Source organism: Triticum dicoccoides, chromosome 4A, assembly GCF_002162155.2.
Source record: "Triticum dicoccoides isolate Atlit2015 ecotype Zavitan chromosome 4A, WEW_v2.0, whole genome shotgun sequence".
NCBI classification, from domain to species: Eukaryota; Viridiplantae; Streptophyta; class Magnoliopsida; order Poales; family Poaceae; genus Triticum; species Triticum dicoccoides.
The window spans coordinates 143500515-143507288 of record NC_041386.1 but is presented as its reverse complement, the minus strand read 5'-3'; positions in this window follow the sequence as shown (position 1 = coordinate 143507288).

Sequence of the window (6774 nt, the reverse complement as noted above, 5' to 3'; positions counted from 1 at the left end):
CCTGACAATGTACAGAGCGCGATGCAAACCAATACAGAAGCCACCAGACGGGCCACCGTATTTCGTGAAAAAAACGTTTGCCTCTGACTGCTGGGACCCACGGGACGGACCACCGCATTTCGCGAAAAAAATGTTCCCCCCGCTGTCAGCTCGGACCCACCAGAAGTGCCTCCTTATTACGCACAGAAAAATGAATACTCCCCCTGCTAGCTGGGACCCACCATGGTGGGAGGCTGACTTGTGAGCCTACTAAGTTGACGGGGACGGAGGGCTTTGTCAACTTAGTCAATATGAATGATTCTAGCTCCGGTGACCGTACGATGTCCATCGAATGGCCGTCGTGCTTCTTCAATCTCTGCTCTTCCTGCTCCAGCCGCTCAAACAAGCGTCGGCGGGACTGCCTCCTCCCTCCTCCTCGCGGCCGGCTGTGCTGCCGCGCAGGCCTCATCGCCGCACCGTACTCCCATCGCTGGCCTAGCCATCCCTCTACTCACCCACACCTGCTGTTATTTTCCGGCGACGGCAGACGAACCAGTAAACCCTCGTACAGTCATACTCCCCTCCGCGTGGGAAACAACTGCCGAGTCTTCCCTGCCTCCGTGTCATTCCCTTCCTAGGTGTAACGCCCCGTGATCGATGTGCCAGGTGTCGTCCAGTTATTCGCTACTGTTACGTTGTCATTGCTTGCGTGTCATGCATTGCATACCATGTCATCATGTGCATTTCATTTGCATACGTGTTCGTCTCATGCATCCGAGCATTTTCCCCGTTGTCCGCTTTGCAATCCGGCGCTCCTATGTCACCCGGTGTCCCTTTCTACCTCTTTTCGTGTATGGGGGTTAAACATTTCCGGATTGGACCGATACTTGTCATGCGGCCTTGGTTTACTACCGGTAGACCGCCTGTCAAGTTTTGTACCATTTGGACTTCGTTTGATGCTCCAACGGTTAACCGAGGGACCGAAAAGGCCTCGTGTGTGTTGCAGCCCAACACCCTTCCATTTTGGCCCAAAACCCACCTAAACCTGCTCCATCATCTCGGTCGTTCGATCACGATCGCGTGGCCGAAAACCGCACCTCATTTGGACTCTCCTAACTCCCTCTACCTATATATATGTGCTCCCCTCCCGAAATTCGCGGATGAACCCTAGATCTTACCTCTCTCCGCGCCGCCGGACATGTCCGCCCGCCGGCGGACGCGTCCACCCAGCCGGCCACCTCACCCCGCCCAATGAGGGAGTGCCACCTCAGCGCCGCCGCCTCCCGCACCCACTCAGCCGCCACCATGTGTACCCGGCCGGCCCCCTCCGCCGTGGCCCGGGCAGGCCCGCACCGAGCCCTCCCGGCCCATGCGCTCTGCGCCGCCAACCGCCTCCCCACTGGCGCTCGCTCCGCCCCGCGCCGGATTCCAGCTCCGCCGCCGACGCCTGTTCTCCGCCGCCGCACCTTCTTCGCCGGAACGCCGCGGCCTGGTTTTGCGCTATCGTCGGTTCCCGCCGCTGCTCCGCCATGGGACCCTAGCGCTGCCGCCTCGTCATGGCCAGATCGGGCCCCAGGGAACCGAGTCCCGCCGGATCCAGTGCTCCCTGCCCCCTGCCTCGCCGGAGTGCCCTCGCGCCGCCGCCGCCGGACGGGATCGGGAGAGCCCCGATCCGCCTCCTTCGTTAACCGTTACCTCCGCGTGGGCCTCGCAGGCCAGATCCGGCCCATTTCCTCTAGCCCAGGCCGCCTCCTCTTCGTTTTGGGCCGAAGCCCATGGGTGAGCCACCACTATTCCCTGCCCCGTGCGCGACATTCTATCTTACGCCCAGTTCCAGACTTGGCGATTTTCACTAAGTCCCCGAGTTTTCCATGTTTCGAATACTCATGTTCATCGCATCGTAACTTTGCATCCGTAGCTCCGATTCATGCATATAGCATATCAAAATGTTCGCCTCAGAGACTACATCATTTCATCTCATTGCATCATTTTCATTTGAGTTCATCTTGATTTCCGAAATGATGTTAGAAGAGTGCTACTTGAGATAATTGTTAGATCTGCTGCTCCATTTAGATATTTGTCATTTTTGCCATGATTAATGTGTGCATGTTATGCCCATGAGCTCTACATATGTTTTGTTAAGGGTTTTGCCATCTTTCCAGAGGTGCAACCCATGTATTTTTGTGATGTGTGTGGTGACTAGCACAAGCTTGCAAAGTGGTGCATTCGTTAATGCTGATTTCAGGGACTTAGCATTTCCACTAAGTCCTTGACCTGTTTATCTCATATGGCCATATGTTCATGTTGTTTCCTAGTGATCCGTGCCTCTTTTGAGGATGATCAGTAAGAATGTTTTGTTAATATTGTAGTGCTCTATCCATCCGTGTCTTTGTTTGCAATTATGGAGCACCCTAGCTTGAGTCAATCGAGCTCTACTTTTGCTACTTCGTGAATCTGGGCAGATTGTCTACTTGTTAGCGATTTTGCCGATGATGTTGTAGTTGATCCGTGCACGCTATGCTATTGTTCTTGCCATGTCTATCTTACATTTTGTGTATTCTTGATGGGTATATGCTTAGATTGTCATGACTTGCTCTGTAGTGAGTGCATCGAGCTCGTAAACATGCCTACTTGATATCTGTTTCAGCATGCTCCAGCTTTCACTAAGTCTGTGATCTGATTATGTTTTTGCCATGTTCACATGCTTGCAATTGTATTTTCTGATCCCTTTTGGCTCAAGGTCACTAAGGGACTTTTGTTAAGCTCTTTGAGTAGGTCCATGCCATGCTTTACTTTGCCATGTTCAAGTCCTGTAGCATATAGTTTTGTTGCTCCGAAGAGTGTTACCTGATCTGAAATTCCAGACAAGTGTTAATTTCACTAAGTCTAAAATCTGTTTATCATATGCATTTTTGCCATACTTGTTTGAACCTGTTAATGGATGAATTGGCCATAGCTCATTGCTAGACTTTTGTTAAGCATCTTGAATGGATCCCTACCATGTATTTTTATGCCATGTTTGGGTGTTGTAGCATGTTCACCTTGTTGCATTTAGATGGCTACTTGCTGTAAATCACAGACCGGTGTCATTTTTGAATCGCTTGCCATTTCCAAACCGTAACTCCGATTCCGACGTTCTTTATATCGTTTTCAAGCGATTTCATCTCATATTTCCAGTGGAACACTTGGATTTCTAAGTTGAGGCCAGGTTCATGCATTCCTTGTCACATCTTGCATATGCATCCCGCATCGCATCCGCATAGCATACCCTCCTTGCATCATATTGTTTGATCCTTGCATGTGGTTGATTGTGTTCCATTTGCTTGTTTGTCTTGTTTGGGTAGAGCCAGGAGACGAGTTCGCTAACGAGGAGCCCGTTGAGTTTGCTTTCGAGGATCCAGTCAACTCTGACAACTTTGCAGGCAAGATGATCATACCCTTGAAATCACTACTATCTTTGCTTTGCTAGATGCTCACTCTTTTGCTGTGCCAATGCTACGATGCCTACCACTTGCTTTCAAGCCTCCCAAATTGCCATGTCAAACCTCTAACCCACCATGTCCTAGCAAACCATTGATTGGCTATGTTACTGCTTTGCTCAGCCCCTCTTATAGCGTTGCTAGTTGCAGGTGAAGATTGGAGACCGTTCCTTGTTGGAACATTATTTTACTTGTTGGGATATCATTATATTGCCATGTTATCTTAATGCATCTATATACTTGGTAAAGGGTGGAAGGCTCGGCCTCTCGCCATAGTGTTTTGTTCCACTCTTGCCGCCTTAGTTTCCGTCATATCAGTGTTATGTTCCCGGATTTTGCATTCCTTACGCGGTTGGGTTATAATGGGAACCCCTTGATAGTTCGTCTTGATTAAAGCTTTTCCAGCAATGCCCAACCTTGGTTTTACCATTCTCCACCTAGCCTCTTTTTCCCTTGGGTTTCGCGGACTCAAGGGTCATCATTATTTTAACCCCCCCAGGCCAGTGCTCCTTTGAGTGTTGGTCCACCTGTCAGCTGCTGGTGGCCACCAGGGGCAACTCTGGGCTGGCCTACCCGTACCTAAGACAATCTGAGTGTGCCCTGAGACAGAGATATGTGCAGCTCCTATCAGGATTTGTTGGCACATTCGGGCGGTGTTGCTGGATTTGTTTCAACCTATCGAAGTGTCTTGAAGAACCGAGGTACCGAGTCTGATCGGAACGTCTCGGGAGGAGGTCTATTCCTTCGTTGACCGTGAGAGCTTGTCATGGACTAAGTTGGGACTCCCCTGCAGGGATTTGAACTTTCGAAAGCCGTGCCCGCGGTTATGGGCAGATGGGAATTTGTTAACGTCCGGTTGTAGAAAACCTGAACTTGACTTTAATTAAAATGAATCAACAGCGGGTGTTACCGTGATGGTCTCTTTCCGGCGGAGTCCGGGAAGTGAACACGGTGTTGGAGTTATGCTTGACGTAGGTTGTTTAGGATCACTTCTTGATCATACTTTCTCGATTGTGCTTTGCCTTCTCTTCTCGCTCTCATTTGCGTATGTTAGCCACCATATATGCTAGTCGCTTGCTGCAGCTCCACCTCATACCTTTACCTTACCCATAAGCTTAAATAGTCTTGATCGCGAGGGTGCGAGATTGCTGAGTCCCCGTGACTCACAGATACTTCCATAACCAGTTTGCAGGTGCTGATGTTCCCGAGCAGGTGACACAACCGAGCTCAAGGAGGAGCTCAATGAAGATCTTGTCCTTTGTGTTGTTTCGTTCTAGTTGATCGGTAGTGGAGCCCAGTTGGGGTCGATCGGGGACCGTGTCGCATTTGGGGTTCTTCTTTTATTTTGGTTCCGTAGTCGGACCTTGATTGTATTTGGATGTTGTAATGCTTTATTCATGTAATTGTGTGAAGTGGCGATTGTAAGCCAACTATGTATCTCTTTTCCCTTATGTATTACATGGGTTGTGTGAAGATTACCTCACTTGCGACATTGCTTTCAATGCGGTTATGCCTCTAAGTCGTGCTTCGACACGTGGGAGATATAGCCGCATCGAGGGCGTTACACTAGGCCTCGCCATCGTCCACCGCCCTGGTGCTCTCGGCGCGGCCTGGTCAACGTGGTCAACAACCGACATGCATCTGAAGTGGACTGTACATGGAGAGGCCGACAGCTGGGTCCACGGCCGCACGCAAGGAAATGCCTCCTTATTACGCGCAAAATAATAATTCCTCCACCTGACATCAGGGACCCATCGAAAGGGCCTCTGTATTTCGCGAAAAAAACATTACCGCCGCTGACAGCTCGGACCCACCAGCTATATCTTCGCACGCAAGGAAGTGCCTCCTTATTACGCACAAAAAAATGAATACTCCCCCTGTTAGCTGGGACCCAGTATAGTGCCAGGCTGACTTGTGGGCCTACTAAGTTGATGGGGACGGAGGGCTTTGTCAACTTAGTTAATATGCACGATTCTAGCTCTAGTGACCGTACAATGTCCATCCAATGGCCGTAGTGCTTCTTCAACCTCTGGTCTTCTTGCTCCAGCCGCCCAAACCAGCGCCGGTCGTGCCGCGTGCTCCTGCCTCCCGTGGCCGGCTGCGATGCGGCGGAGGCCTCACCGCCCCCTACTACTCCCACCACTGGCCAGGCCATCCCTCTACTCACCCACACCCCCTGTTATTCTGTGGCGACGGCAGCCTCACACCGCAGCGAACCAGTGGACCCTCATACTCCTCTATGCGTGGGCATCCACTGCCGCGTCTTCCCCGGCTCCGTGTCGTCCCCTTCCTAGACCTCGCCGTCGTCCACCGCCCTGGTGCTCTCAGCGCGGCGTGGTCAACGTGGTCAAGGAACGGCTTCCATCGGACATGGACTGTACGTGGAGAGGCTGACAGCTGGGTCCACGGCCGCAGTAAGGAAGTGCCTCTTTGTTACGTGCAAAATAATTATTCCTCCAGCTGACAGCGGGGACCCACCGGATGGGCCACCGTATTTTGCGAAAAAACATTTCCCCCCTGACTGCCGGGACCCACCAGCTACACCCTCGCACGCAAGGAAGTGCGTCCAGGCAAAAAAAACAACAAAATGATTCGCCCCCTAACTACTGGGACCCACCAGCTACATCTTCGCACGCAAGGAAGTGTCTGACAGTCGGGACCCACCTGGTCGAAGCGTACGTAGCGTTGTCATTCTGGTCGCAAACGTGTACGTACATACTGGTCGATGTAGAGGCACGCACGTAGCATGTACATGTACGTACAGCGGCCAGGGCGCAAGAAAGAAAATATGGCCACGTATGTGTACATACGGGTGGGGTCTCGAACGCCTACTCGCGCATACGTACGGCCAGGGCTCGTGTACATGGCTGGGTCGGAATGGAGAAACAACGGCGTCATCGTGTTCATGGGGAGGAAACGGAATGCGTCGTGTTCATGGGGAGGCAATAGAATGCGTCGTGTTCATCGGGAGGCAACGGAATGCGTCGTGTTCATCGGGAGGCAACGGAACGCGTGGGAGCCAACCGGCTGGGTCGGAACGGAATGCGTGGTTGTGTTCATCGGGAGGGCTTGGACGGAACAAGCAATGGAAACGAGGCCTGGCATACCGCAGAACGGAGGAAACGGACCTCCTACGGTCGAAACGGGGGTCCTGTTGATTGGGAGGGGTGTGCTGTACCGCAAAACGGAGGAAACGGACCTCCTACGGTCGAAACAGGGGGTCCTGTTGATCGGGAGGGGTGTGGCATACCGCAAAACGGACGAAACGGACCTCCTACGGTCGAAACGGGGGTCATGTTCATCGGGAGGGGTGTGG